Genomic DNA, 15,122 nt, shown 5'->3' on the forward strand with positions numbered 1-15,122 from the left:
TTCCATACAAACTAGAATTTGCTCTGAACGCAGAAAGAAAGCAGGGACATTCTCAGAAACACGAATGACCAAGGAACTCTATCATATACTTTCTTACTCATATTACTCCTCCATGTTAACCAACCACTTCCACAGAAAATGGTAACATAGAAGGAAAGGAAAAGGGTTGCCCTGTCTTTGCAAACCTTTTCCTTTCCTTTCAACTCTTCCTTATTCATCAGTAAGCTGAAGGTAAAGAGTGTGTGTGCATCAAGAAGTAGAATAAATCATGGGGAGGGGGGAGGGGGGAGGGATTGCATTGGGAGTTATACCTGATGTAAATGACGAGTTGATGGGTGCAGCACACCAACATGGCACAAGTATACATATGTAACAAACCTGCACGTTATGCACATGTACCCTACAACTTAGAGTATAATAATAATAAATAAATTTAAAAAAAAAAGAAGTAGAATAAAAATGGTTCCTTTTCTGCAGCATTCCCACTGTTCTGATAAGAATGAAACACATACACACATACAAACTACAGAAGACAAATCGTGTACTTGATTATTCCACATATGACTTAAGTACTCTTATATTTGCATTTAAAACTGTCATTGCACAGTACAAAAATGAATGGTAAAATGCATGCTAGTAATTTAAATTTTTAATTTTTCTTCACTTGGAACTACATTAAATAGCAGATAGAAAACACCATGGAAGCCCAAAGAGCGAGACCATGGATGAAAGGGAAAAGCTTTATATTTTAAGTATCTTTAACAGCATTTTTTCACTGCTTTTTGAACAAAGGAACTTGCATTTTCATTTTGCACTGGGCCCCACAAATTATATAGCTGACACTGGATGGACCTTTTGGTGAGAGCTAGAAATGCCAGATTTATCGAGCTTATATGTACCTAAAATAACCTGTGTATTCCTTATGCTTTCACTGCCAAAGAAAAATTGATACTCAGATATACTGCTTGTGTCTGCCATTTCTGACCACATTTGCCTCTCCTCAAGTTACATCCACCTTCTCCCTAAACTTAACATTGGTCTAACCATAACGTTACCCTTCCTGTCATTGTACCCCAATCCACCAGTGCAAACATTGGATCAGAATAGAAGGGTATACTGAACCAAGATCTTCCTGAACCAGGTTCCAGGTATTTACCCACTCTGTCTTTATACTGTTAGGTTTGAAATCCAGCTAAGTAGGAATAGGAAGGAAAGTGTTGCCTCTTCTACTCTTCTCTGGAGAAGAAGAAGGAGAAAGGAAAAGGAGGAGAAGGAGGAGGAAGAGGAGGAGGAGGAGGAGAAGGCTGGACACTGAGCACCTCCTTACTCTAACAAGCTCTAGACCTGTATATTTCGTGTATATGTCTTTTAACCTAGAAGAGGAACAGTTTCCAGCAGCCCTTTGCTGGCATCCTATGGTGCCAGTATAAATATTGGAAAGAGGAAATTGCCTTTAGCTTCTTCTTTTAAAAAAAATTCTGGTACTGTCTCCTCCGCAGTGGGAGCAGCTCTCCTGCCACAGCCCCGCATCCCCTGAAAATGCTCGCCTGCTCCAAGTTCATCTCCTCTCCTTCACTGGTCAAGAGCACCTCACAGCTGCTGAGCCGTCCTCTATCTGCAGTAACAACCAGAGATACTGACAGATGAGAGCCTCAGCAGCTTGTCAGTCTCACGTCCCCTTACCTCACTTGTCTCTAGCCACAGCTTCCAAGCCAGCACCATTTCAAGGGACAACAACACAACAGCCAAGTTCATTGGAGCTAGGGCTGCCACAGTTGGGGTGCCTGGCTCTGGGGCTGGGATTGGGACTGTGTTTGGGAGCCTCATCATTGGTTATGCCGGGAACCCTTCTCTGAAGCAACAGCTCTTCTCCTACGCCATTCTGGGCTTTGCCCTCTGGGAGGCCATGGGGCGCTTTTGCTTGGTGGTGGCCTTTCTCATCCTCTTTGCCATGTGAAGGAGCCATCTCCACCTCCCATAGTTCTTTCTCCCATGTCTGGTCAGCCCTGTGTGTTCGTTTTCCTATACCTCCTCAGGTAGCCTGGGGAACATGGTTGGCTCAGGGTTTGACTTGAGCATCCACAGATTGACAGAGAAAAGACAAATAAGTACTATATTAATTTTTTAAAAAATTATGGTAAAATATACATAACATAAAAATTTTCATTTTTGCCATTTTAATTGTACAGTTCTGTAGCATTAAATACATTCACATTGTTGCACAACCATCACCACTATCCATCCTTCAGCTTCTTAATTGCAGCTAGAACCTACCAGTGGCTGTTCCTCTGAAATGCCCAGCTTAGATTGCACTTTCAAATTAAGGAAGGAAAAAGAAAAACAATAAAGTCTGAAAAAACAGTTTGTAAAAGTGACTGAATCCATGTCAGAAAGACAGCCAAGAAGAAGAAAATGTCACCAACATGAATCTGAGAAAGTGAGAAACACAAGGGACTTCTGAGAGTGTAGAATCCAACCATCCTCTTTTACATATTGTCAAGTCCTCAAAAAACCTGCCAGGAGAACCTGTTACAGTACCACGGAAAGCAGTAGAGGGGTATCCTGATCAGACTCACTGCGGTAAGGAAGAACACCATCTTGACAGTCTTAGTAGTGTCTCAGAAGGGGTAAGTTGGAAGTATCTTTATACAATTTTAGGACCTGAGCTGGGTGATTTTAAGGTGGGTTTTACAAGGTGCAAAACTAGGATTGGGCCGAGTTTATGACATACTAGCTTTGGATCAGTGGGCACAGCAAAAGACTTGAACGAGTCTTTATGAGTAAGCTGTTAGTCTTCGTAGGTGAGCTATTCTAGTTAGTTAACAGTCTTATCTTCTAGGAACTATTATTTCCTAGAGCAAGTAGCTTAAGTTATTTTTGTTTGCTCTCAGTATTTTTTAACATGGGAACAGGAACATATGCCTGGTCTCAGTATTGTTAAACACAGGAACAGGAATTTATGTTATTTCAGCTTTCAACATAAGGAAACCAAGGCAGAGAGGGGTTAAATAACTAGCTCAGAAGTGAGCAGCTGGTAACAGAGCTAAAGTTTAACCTATAGCCCCTGACTACAAGTCCAGGGCTTGATCACCACTCCCTACCCCATTACACACACACACACACACACACACACACACACACACACACACACACAGCTAACTGCCGGAATTACTTTCTCTTAGAATGAAAAACTTACAATATAATCACATCACAGAAAATTTGGAATAAAGAAAGGATAGCTCAAATCCCATCACCATATCAACTGTTATTTCCTTCCAGTTTTTCTTCATAAATAGTGATTTTGTTTTTGTTTTGATTCTATAGTGTTCATTTACTTTTTCTCTACAGTTTTTGTTTCTCTAAAGTCTTCTTGAGCAAGATGTGTGCTTTCTCCTGGTTCCCCTTTGTGCTTCTCCACCATCAAGGAAGAGTCTCTGCTTTTGTTGAAAAAGTTCCAGGCATTTCCAAACAGGCTGGGGCCACTAAGATTCTACTAGAACCATCTAGTCGGAAAGAGCAGTTTTAACAGGCATAGGCCCCAGAAAATGGGTCTTCCCACTGGCTCAGCTTGAGGGGCCCAAAACTCTTCAGGCAACTGACCAGTGATACTAAGGCAATGTCATTTGGTTCTCAGTCACACCCACACTTCATAATATAGTTGCCCATCCCTCCATATCCACAGGGGATTGGTTCCAGCACTCCAAGAGAATACCAAAATCTGTGGATGCTCAAGTCTTCTATATAAAATGGTGCAATATTTGCATATAACTTACACACATCCTCCCATATAGTTTGAATTATCTCTAGATTACTTATAACACTTAATACAATATAAATGCTATGTAAATAATTGTTATACTATATTTTTATTTGGATTATTTTTTATTATTGTATTGTTATTGTCAACTGAAGAAGCACAAGGTTTATAAATTTGGAAAGGAGAACTGTATTTCTCATAAAGGGTTGCAGCCTACAGGCTGGCCATCCCACAGGCTGGGATGCATAGCTTCCAGCGAAAGCTAAGAGCAAGTACTTTGAAGGAGGGAAGGATAAGACAGGAATTTGTGCTGGATGGGTTGTGTAAGTATACACATTTAATAAGCTATAGGAGGATTTATGAATATTTATGAAAGAAGCACGCATATATCCAGTTGAGTTTCATGCCTCTTCATGGGTCACATGTACAAAAAATGGTGTGTTAGCACGATCAGAGGGTGGAGTTCTTAGCCTTCTGATGTCAAAAGGTGAAGCAGAGGATGTGAAAACCCTCACTGTACATCCTATGTAGACCGGCCAGAACTACTCCATGACTGGTGGCCTCTTATCAGGAAGAAATGCTGGTCAGTTGCTGTGTTGAAACCACAAACGGGAAGGAGAGTCTGGTCACCGCCCCAGCTACTTGGCTAAGGATGAGAAAGGAATGAGTCGTCCATTTCTGATTTTTCACTACTGATTTCTGCTTACTTCTTGGGAAAGAATTCGGGTTAAAAATTAATAAGAAAAAGGCCTATTGAGGCATGTCTTACTTCTTATCCTTTCATGGCCAGGAACTCCACTTTTCAGGTTTCTCTGGGGTTCCCCTTAGCCAACAGGAGGTCTGTTCAGTCAGTTGGGGGTCTTAGGATTTTATTTTTATTTCTCATTATTTTTTTCAAATACTTTTGATCTGCAGTGGGTTGAATCTGCTGACATGGAACCTTCAGGTACAAGGGACCTACTGTATACTCTTTTTCATTTCTGTGTGCTTGTGCCTTATCTTTCCCCACTCCCTTCTCCCTGCTCTTTGCAGAAGCCTTCCAAACCCTTCCACACATGCTATCTCACTTCTTTGGTGATTCTCAGTCCAGTAATCAGCAAGCCCTTTGCTAAAATTATGATCACATTCCACAATGGGGGTATGTAAATGATAATTTATTCACAATATCCTCATTTTCAGTAAAGGAGTTCCTGAAAAGTTATAAGACAAATCACTATTAACCTAATCATATTGTGAAAGGAAGATAAATCTTGGGGCCCCAAAATCACTATGCTAAAGGAAAAAGTTAAGCTGGGAACTGGGAAAAACCTGTCTCCCATTTTATTATGAATGCATATCTAATTGTCTCCTTTGGAGAGGCTAATCAGAAGCTCAAAAGAATGCAACCATTTGTCTCTTGTCTACCTATGGCCAGGAAGCTCCCTCCCCACTTTGAGTTGTTCCCCCGTTTGCTTAGAGTTGCCCCGCCCTTCCAGACCGAACTGATGTTCATCTTACATATGTTGACTGATGTCTCATGTCTCCCTAAAATGTATGAAACAAAACTGTGCTCTGACCACTTTGGACATGTCATCAGGACCTTCTGAGGCTGTGTCACAGGTGCACGTCCTCAACCTTGACAAAATACACTTTCTAAATTAACTGAGACCTGTCTCAGATATTCGGGTTTCACATTTTGGTAACCACGGGGGGATTCTGAGTGGAGGTGCCCCTGACCTTTGACAAATCTGCTATCAGTGCTGAGTACCCGCATGAGCTAACTTTATGGCTCAAACCAATAGGACAATTTGCTGAGGTCTGGGAGCACTTACTCCAGAAAATCCCTGATCTCCCAAAATTTGGTTGAAATCAAAATTTTATTTTGCTGTACAACTCCCTTTTTTTTTTGGACTTTTACTTGCTTCCAACAAGAAAGGCAAGTTTTTCAACTGCCATAATGATGGAAGGCAGGTAACTCCTTTATGGAGTTTGAGCTTGCTCCCGTCGGGGAGGATGAGTTTGAGGGGTTTTTTTCCTGCTTCTAGGATGGTAGAAAGCAGCCTTTAGACTGAGACCCATCCCTAGGTAAGTAGCAGAATTGGGGTTTTGTCTTGGCTAAAGTTTAACAACCAGCTGGTCTTAATTTCCCCTTACCATTAGAGCGCTCGGTGATCATACTGTTGGGGGTTTTTTGTCGTTTGTTCCCGTCTTTCTTCCATCAGATTTGACTAACCCTACCTGACTTTGGTCAAATCCGAGTGAGAATTCCAAATTATGAGTAACAAATCCTCTCTAATTTGGCTAAAACTCCTTGCAGCTGCAAAAGAGGGGAAAAAATGCACTTAGTTTCTGTATTTGCCCTTCCTGTCTTAAAAACCAACAAATGTTCTTTCGTGTACTTTTCTTCCACCCTATACCGCCTTCCCCCTTTGCCATCTTCAGCACCAAAAAATCTAGAGAAGGCTTCTAATGATTTGAACCCCTTTAAATAAATCAGAACAAAGGTGCCACTCACCCCTTTTGGGGAGTTCTGTTTTCTTTGGAGTTTCAAGAGTCCTGGGCAGATTCTTCTTAGGTCTAAAGCTCTGTTTTCCTGTATTGCATAACCTGACCTCCTTAAGGATACCAGAGATTACCTTGTACTGTGAGAGGATTTGAGTTTGGTGTGTGTAATGGCAGATGAGAGCTACAAACTTAGGGGTGGCTGAGCACAGTTTACAGGAGTGGTCTTGGCTGTTGTTTTATTTCTTTTCTCCTAGGAAGTTGTTTAAGGATCCTAATTCTAGTTCGGAGATACATTCTAAGGGGTCTTCCCTATTGCTTTTTCTCCCCAAATTCATCTCAATTTGGCTTGTCTGTGTGCATCTGCGTGAGGAACTGAACTGTTGTTTTCATAGGTAAATGAGAGACTGAGTTTTCTCAGCTCCGAAGACAAAGGGCATTTTGCTCCTCCCAGCCAAAAGGCACCCCTGGGTGACCAGGGGCCTCATGGGAGTGTCTGGGGGTCTGACCTGCCTGTGACATGCAGCAGCCCTACAGGGAAATTCCCAACAAAAATTACTTTTTAAAAAAATAGCTCATCCAGGAAACACATATAAGGACTAATCACCTGGCACTCTGAACCCTCTCAGAGATCATAGACCTCTAGAGACAGAAACTGAGACACGTAATGGCCCCAAGCCGGCCATTCCTGCCTGGCATCACAGGGATCCTTTGGGAGGATGGCCAGAGGCATGGGGAAAATGCCACAGGGAGAAGGAAGTCTACAGCTGAACTTTGTAACAATTTGAACTGGTCATGAAGCCTCCTGGCCAGAACTTGGAGGAGGGCTTAAGTCCGGCATGCAGACTCCACAGGTGTGGGAAGATCTAAAACCGTTTTCTTTCACAGCTGGGAGCCAGATAGCCTGGAGCAAGTTTTCAGCCCTGCTTACCCACTGCCTAGAAACAGACTTGCTGCTGTTAGCAGGGGCACAGTGGGAGTGAGACTGGCCCTTCAGATTGCGTGGGAGCTGGGTGAGGCCTGTGACTACAGGCTTTCCCCCACTTCCCTGACAACCTGCCATGACTCAATAGAGGCAGCCATAATCCTCCTAGGTTCACAACTCCATTGACCTGGGAACCTCACCCCCATCCCCAACAGCAGCTGCAGCAAGACCCACCCAAGGAGAGTCTGAGCTCAGACACACCTAGCCCCACCCCCACCTGATGGTCCTTCCCTACCCACCCCAGTAGCTGAAGACAAAGGGCATAGCCCCACCTACCACAAGTTCCTCTCTATACTACCACAGTTGATGCCCTCTGGAAAGTGCCACCTTCCGGCAGAAGGCCAACCAGCACAAAAATAGAGCATTAAACCACCAAAACTAAAAATACTTACAGAGTCCATTTTACTCCCCTGCCACCTCCACTGGAACAGATGCTGATATCCATGGCTAAGAGACCCATAGACAATTCACATCACCAGACTCTGTGCAGACAATCCCCAGTACCAGCCTGGAGCCTGATAGACTTGTTGGGTGGCTAGACTCAAAAGAAATAACAATCACTACAGCTAGGTTCTCAGGAGGCCCCATCCATAGGAAAAGGGGAAGAATACTGCATCAAGGGAACACCCCATGGGACAAAAGAATTTGAACAACAGTCTTCAGTCCTATACCTTCCCTCTAACAGAGCCTACCCAAATGAGAAGGAACCAGAAAACCAACTCTGGTAATACGACAAAACAAGGCTCTTTAACACTCCCCAAAAATTACACTAGCTCACCAGCAATTGATCCAAACCAAGAAGAAATCCTTGATGTACCTGAAAAAGAATTCAGGAAGCTAGTTATTAAACTAATATGGGAGGCACCAGAGAAAGGCCAAGCCCAGTGCAAGGAAATCAAAAAAATGATACAAGAAGCAAAGGGAGAAATACTCAAAGAAATAGATAGCATAAAGTAAAATCAATCAAAACTTTGGGAAACACTGAACATACTTATAGAAATGCAAAATGCTCTGGAAAGTCTCAGCAATAGAATCGATCAAGTAGAAGAAAGAAATTCAGAGCTCGAAGACAAGGTCTTCAAATTAACCCAATCAAACAAAGACAAAGGAAAAAGAATAAGAAAATATGAGCAAAGCCTCCAAGAGTCTGGGATTATGTCAGATGACTAAACCTAAAAATAATCAGTGTTCCTGAGGAAGAAGAGAAACCTAAAATTTTGGAAAACATATTTGGGGGAATAATTGAGGAAAACTTCCCAGCCTTGCTAGAGACCTAGACATCCAAATACAAGAAACACAAAGAATACCCGGAAAATTCATTGCAAAAAGATGATGACCTAGGCACATCGTCATGAAATAATCTAAAGTTAAGATGAAGGAAAGAATCTTAAAAGCTGTGAGACAAAAGCACCAGGTAACCAATAAAGGAAAACCTATCAGATTAGCTACAGATTTCTCAGCAGAAACCCTACAAGCTAGAAGGAATTGGGGCCCTATTTTCAGCCTCCTCAAGCAAAACAATTATCAGCCAAGAATTTTGTACCCAGTGAAACTAAGCATCATACATGAAGGACACATACAGTTGTTTTCAGACAAACAAATGCTGAGAGAATTCTCCATTACCAAGCCACCACTACAAGAACCGCTAAAAGGAGCTCTAAATTTTGAAACAAATTCTGGAAACACATCAAAATAGAACCTCTTTAAAGCATAAATCACACAGGACCTATAAAATAAAAATACAAGTTAAAAACCAAAACAAATAACAAAAAACCCAAGTACACAGGCAACAAAGAGCATGATGAATGTCACAGTACCTCGCATTTCAATACTAACATTGAATGTAAATGGCCTAAATGCTCCACTTAAAAGATACAGAACCTCAGAATGGATAAGAACTCACCAACCAACTATCTGCTGCCTTCAGGAGACTCACCTAACACTTAAGGACTCATATAAACTTAAAATAAAGAGGTGGAAAAAGACATTTCATGCAAATGGACACCAAAAGTGAGCAGGGGTAGCTATTCTTATATCAGACAAAACAAACTTTAAAGCAATAGCAGTTAAAGAGGCAAAGAGGAACATTATATAATGGTAAAAGGCCTTGTCCAACAGGAAAATATCACAATCCTAAACATAAATGCATCTAACACTGGAGCTCCCAAATTTATAAAACAATTACTAATAGACCTAAGAAATGAGATAGACAGCAACACAATAATAGTGTGAGACATCAGTACTCCACTGACAAAACTAGACATGTCATCAAGACAGAAAGTCAACAAAGAAACAATGGATTTAAACTATACTTTGGAACTAATGGACTTAACAGATATATACAGAACATTTCATCCAACAACTGCAGAATACACATTCTATTCAACAGTGCATGAAGCTTTCTCCAAGACAGGCCATATGATAGGCCATAAAATGAACCTCAACAAAGTTAAGAAAATTGAAATTATATTAAGCACTCTCTCAGACCACAGTGGAATAAAACTGGAAATCAACTCCAAAAGGAACCTTCAAAACCATGCAAATACATGGAAATTAAATAACCTGCTCCTGAATGAGCACTGGGTCAAAAACAAAATGAAGATGGAAATTAAAAACTTCTTAGAACTGAATGACAATAATGACACAACCTATCAAAACCTCTAGGATACAGCAAAGGTGGTGTTAAGAGGAAAGTTCATAGCCCTAAATGCCTACATCAAAAAGACTGAAAAAGCACAAACTGACATTCTAAGGTCACACTTCAAGGAATTAGAGAAACAAGAACAAACCAAACCCAAACCCAGCAGAAGAAAGGAAATAACCAAGATCAGAGCAGAAACAAATGAAACTGAAACAACAAAAAACACAAAAGATAAATGAAACAAAAAGCTGGCTCTTTGTAAAGATAAATAAATAGATAGACCATTAGCAGGATTAACCAAGAAAAGAGGAGAGAAAATCCAGATAACCTCAATAAGAAACAAAACAAAAGATATTACAACTGACACCACAGAAATACAAAAGATCATTCAAGGCAGCTATGAACACCTTTATGCACATAAACTAGAAAACCTAGAAGAGATGGATGAATTCCTGGAAAAATACAACCCTCCTAGCTTAAATCAGGAAGTATTACATACACTGAACAGACCAATAACAAGCAGTGAGGCTGAAATGGTAATTTTAAAATTACCAACAAAAAAAGTGCAGAGCCAGACAGATTCACAGCAGAATTCTACCAGATATTCAAAGAATAATTGCCGCCAATCCTTTTGACACTATTCCCCAAGATAGAGAAACGCAATACCCTCCCTAATTCATTCTATGAAGCCAACATCACCCTAATACCAAAACCAGGAAAGGACATAACCAAAAAAGAAAACTACAGATTGGTATCCCTGATGAACATAGATGCTAAAATCCTTAACAAAATACTAGCTAACAGAATCCAACAACATATCAAAAAGATAATCCACCATGATCAAGTGCATTTCATACCAGGGATGCAGTGATACTTTAACATATGCAAGTCAATAAATGTGATACACCACATAAACAGAATTAAGAACAAAAATCACATGATCATCTCAGTAGATACAGAAAAGGTATTTGACAAGATCAAATGTCGCTTTATGATTAAAACTCTCAGCAAATCAGAATACAAGAGACATACCTCAATGTAACAAAAACCATCTATGACAAACCCACAGCCAACATAATATTGAGTGGGAAAAGTTGAAAACACTCCCTCTGAGAACTGGAACAAAACAAGGGTGCTCACTCTTACCACTCCTCTTCAACATAGTACTGGAAATCCTAGCCAGAGCAATCAGACAAGAGAAGGAATGGAAGGGCATCCAAATTGGTAAAAAGAGGAAGTCAAACTGTCACTGTTCACTGACAACATAATCGTTTACCTTGAAAACCCTAAAGATTCCTCCAGAAAGCTCCTAGAACTGATGAAAGAATTCAGCAAAGTTTCCAGATACAAGATTAATGTACACAAGTCAGTAGCTCTTCTATACACCAACAGTGACCAAGCGGAGAATCAAATCAAGAACTCAACCCTTTTTACAATAGCTGCAAAAAATAATAATAATAATAAAATACTTAGGAATATATCTAACCAAGGAGGTGAAAGACCTCTACAAGGAAAACTACAAAACACTGCTAAAAGAAATCATAGATGACACAAACAAATGGAAACACATCCCATGCTCATGAATGGGTAGAATCAATATTAGGAAAATGACCATACTGCCAAAAGCAATCTACAAATTCAGTGCAATCCCCATCAAAATACCACCATCATTCTTCACAGAATTAGAAAAAACAATTCTACAATTCATGTGGAACCAAAAAAGAGTCTGCATAGCCAAAGCAAGACTAAGCAAAAAGAACAAATCTGGAGGCATCACTACCTGATTTCATACTATACTATATGGCCATAGTCACCAAAACAGCATGATACTGGTATAAAAAATAGGTAAATAGACCAATGAAGCAGAATAGAGAACCCAGAAATAAACCCAAATACTTACAGCCAACTGGTCTTTGACAAGGCAAACAAAAACATAAAGTGGGGAAAGGACACCCTATTCAACACATGGTGCTGGGATAATTGGCTAGTCACATGTAGGAGAATGTAACTGGACTCCAATCCCTCACCTTATGCAAAAATCAACTCAAGATGGATTAAAGACTTAAATCTAAGAATTCTAGAATATAACATTGGAAAATCCCTTCTAGACATCGGCTTAGGCAAAGATTTCATGACCAAGAACCCAAAAGCAAAAGCAATAAAAACAAAGATAAATAGTTGGGACTTAATTAAACTAAAGAGCTTTTGCATGACCAAAGAAATAGAGTAAACAGACAACACACAGAGTGGGAGAAAAATCTTCACAATCAATATATCTGACAAATGACTAATATCCAGAATCTACAACGAACTCAAGCAAATCAGCAAGAAAAAAACAAACAATCCCATCAAAAAGTGGGATAAGGACTTGAATAGATAATCCTCAAAAGAAGATATACAAATGGACAACAAACATGAAAAAATTCTCAACATCACTAGATCAGGGAAATGCAACTCAAAACCACAATGCAATAACCTTACTCCTGCAAGAATGGCCATAATAAAAAAATAAAAAAGCAGTAGATGTTGGCATGGATGCAGTGATCAGGCAGCACTTCTATACTGCCGGTGGGAATGTAAACCAGTACAGTCACTATGGAAAACTGTGGCGATTCCTTAAAGAACTAAAAGTGGAACTACCATTTGATCCAACAATCCCACTACTGGGTATCTACCCAGAAGAAAAGAAGTCATTTATATGATAAATATACTTGAATTCACAATTGCAAAATCATGGAACCAACCCAAATGCCCATCAATCAACGAGTGGATACAGAAACTGTTATTTATATATATATATATACACACACACATATACACACACACACACACACACACACAGACACACACACACACGAGATATATATATATATATATATATACACACACACATACACACACACACACAATGGAATACTACACAGCCATAAATGGAAGTGAATTAACAGCATTCACAGCAACCTGAATGAGATTGGAGACTATTATTCTAAGTGAAGTAACTCAGGAATGGAAAACCAAACATCGTATGTTCTCACTGATATGTGGGAGCTAAGCTATGAGAACGCAAAGCCATAAGAATGATACAATGGACTTTGGGGACTTTAGGGGAAGGGTGGGAACGGAGTGAGGGTTAAAAGACTACAAATAGGGTGCAGTGTATACTATTATGATGATGGTTGCACCAAAATCTCACAAGTCACCACTAAATAACTTACTCATGTAACCAAACACCACCTGAACCCCAATAACCTATGGAAAATTTTATTTTTAAATCTAGAACAGTAGGCGTCAAAAAGAAAATGGGAAAGTGGAGAGAGAAAAATTATGTTTCAAAAAGTATAGTACACCTGTTGTTAGACTGTAGTCTTGCCTAATGTTTTTTATTTTTATTATTTTCAACAGTTTGGACCAAATTCTAATTTTTCTTGGCTACAAGTCTTCAAAATAATGTTTTCTCTTGTTTTCCTTCTTTTTTTCCCATTTTTCCTAATTTGGAGTCACTGAAAACTAAGCTGTGCTTTCATAAAAGCCCTGCCAACTGAAGCTGGAATTCATGTCCTTTGTAGGGACATGGATGAAGCTGGAAACCACCATTCTCAGCAAACTATCGCAAGGACAAAATACCAAACACTGCTTGTTCTCAGTCATAGGTGGGAACTGAACAATGAGAACACTTGGACACAGGAAGGGGAACATCACATACCGGGGCCTGTCGTGGAGTGGGTGGGAGGCAGAGAGGGATAACATTAGGAGATATACCTAATGTAAATGACGAGTTAATGGGTGCAGCACACCAACGTGGCACATGCATACATATGTAACAAACCTGCACGTTGTGCACATGTACCCTAGAACTTAAAGTGTAATTTAAAAAAAAAGAAAAAAATAAGAAAAGGGGGAAATGTGAAAGGAATATAAATATTGGGACCTCAAATCTAAAGGGAAAAGTCAAGCTGGGAACTGCATAGGGCAAACCTGCCTTCTATTCTATTCAAAGTCACCCCTCTGCTCACTGAGATAAATGCATATCTGATTGCCTCCTTTGGAGAGGCTAATCAGAAACTCAAAAGAATGCAACCATTTCTCTTATCTACCTATGACCTGGAAGCCCCCTACCTGCTTCGAGTCATCCCACCTTTGCCTTTCCAGACCCAACCAATGTTCATCTTTCATATGTTGATTGATGTCTCATGTTTTCCTAAAATGTACAAAACCAAACTGTGCTCTGACCACCTTTGGTACATGTCATCAGGACCTCCTGAGGCTGTGTCATGGGTGCATGTCCTCAACCTTGACAGAATAAACTTTCTAAATTAACTGAAACCTCTCTCAGATATCCAGGGTTCACAATATTTAAAATGTATTTGAAGACTTGTCAGTTAGAGGAATCTCACTGTGAAAACTTTTATAAATCAACTAATCACTTAAACTTCTTCATCTAGAAGATATTTTTCCCATATCAGGTGATCTCGGCACTGTATTTGAGTGACCATTACAGAAGATACCCTTCTAAAATTTAAAATGCTTCCCTATATCCAAAATAATACAATATTTGGCCCCAAGACAGCAATACTCTGCGCCATGTAACAACACTCCTATGAAAGGAGGTCCTAACACTTAAGTAGCAGGGCAAGATTTGGAATTCAAAGCAGGCATTGACAAATGTAAAAATTATTTAGAAATTGATCTGCAAAGAAGGGCATCATTCCATGAGAATGGTATATTTCCACCCAGATCTATTTTAAACAATGCAGATTGGCATTATCTGACATTCCAATTGGCACCACCCCATTGTTGACCAAACAACCTGTTGTTTTTCATTGTTGTCATCATTTCTCATTATCCTGCTCATCAGAACTGTGACACTAGGAAGCATAAGGCTTTATTACAAAGGCAAGTGTCCTTATTCGTCAGAACTTTTTTGCAGGTCCAGCCCAAAGCTTACTGGTGCATTATACATTATTGCACAGTATCCTGAAGCTTGAATAATCATTCTTGGCTTGATTTTGAGGAGCATGTTGCTGAATAAGGGTATGCACTTCACTGTGAAAAGTACCAGACTGACAATTGTCCAAGAAAATGTGCTGAAATCAACTAATCAACTATTTACTTTCTGAAGGAAGTTGATTTCACTACTTCAACTTAGATCCTTTGCTTGTCAATGAGTCTATCAAACTTTAGATCTGAATTAAAATTGAATAATTTGAAAACATTCCTATCGAAATTACTCTGCCTATACTGAGCCTTTCTCTGAGAGA

At 39.9% G+C, this 15,122-nt stretch overlaps 1 pseudogene across 1 annotated transcript; it reads left to right on the forward strand.

The window, feature by feature from the left end:
• Positions 1-1,524: 1,524 nt before the first annotated feature.
• On the forward strand, positions 1,525-2,121 carry LOC112615903 (annotated as a pseudogene). The gene has a single exon (XR_003117502.1). The product of XR_003117502.1 is annotated as an ATP synthase F(0) complex subunit C2, mitochondrial pseudogene (transcript).
• The last annotated feature ends 13,001 nt before the right edge of the window (positions 2,122-15,122 follow it).

The sequence above is a fragment of the Theropithecus gelada genome, chromosome X (assembly GCF_003255815.1).
Source record: "Theropithecus gelada isolate Dixy chromosome X, Tgel_1.0, whole genome shotgun sequence".
Classification (NCBI taxonomy): domain Eukaryota; kingdom Metazoa; phylum Chordata; class Mammalia; order Primates; family Cercopithecidae; genus Theropithecus; species Theropithecus gelada.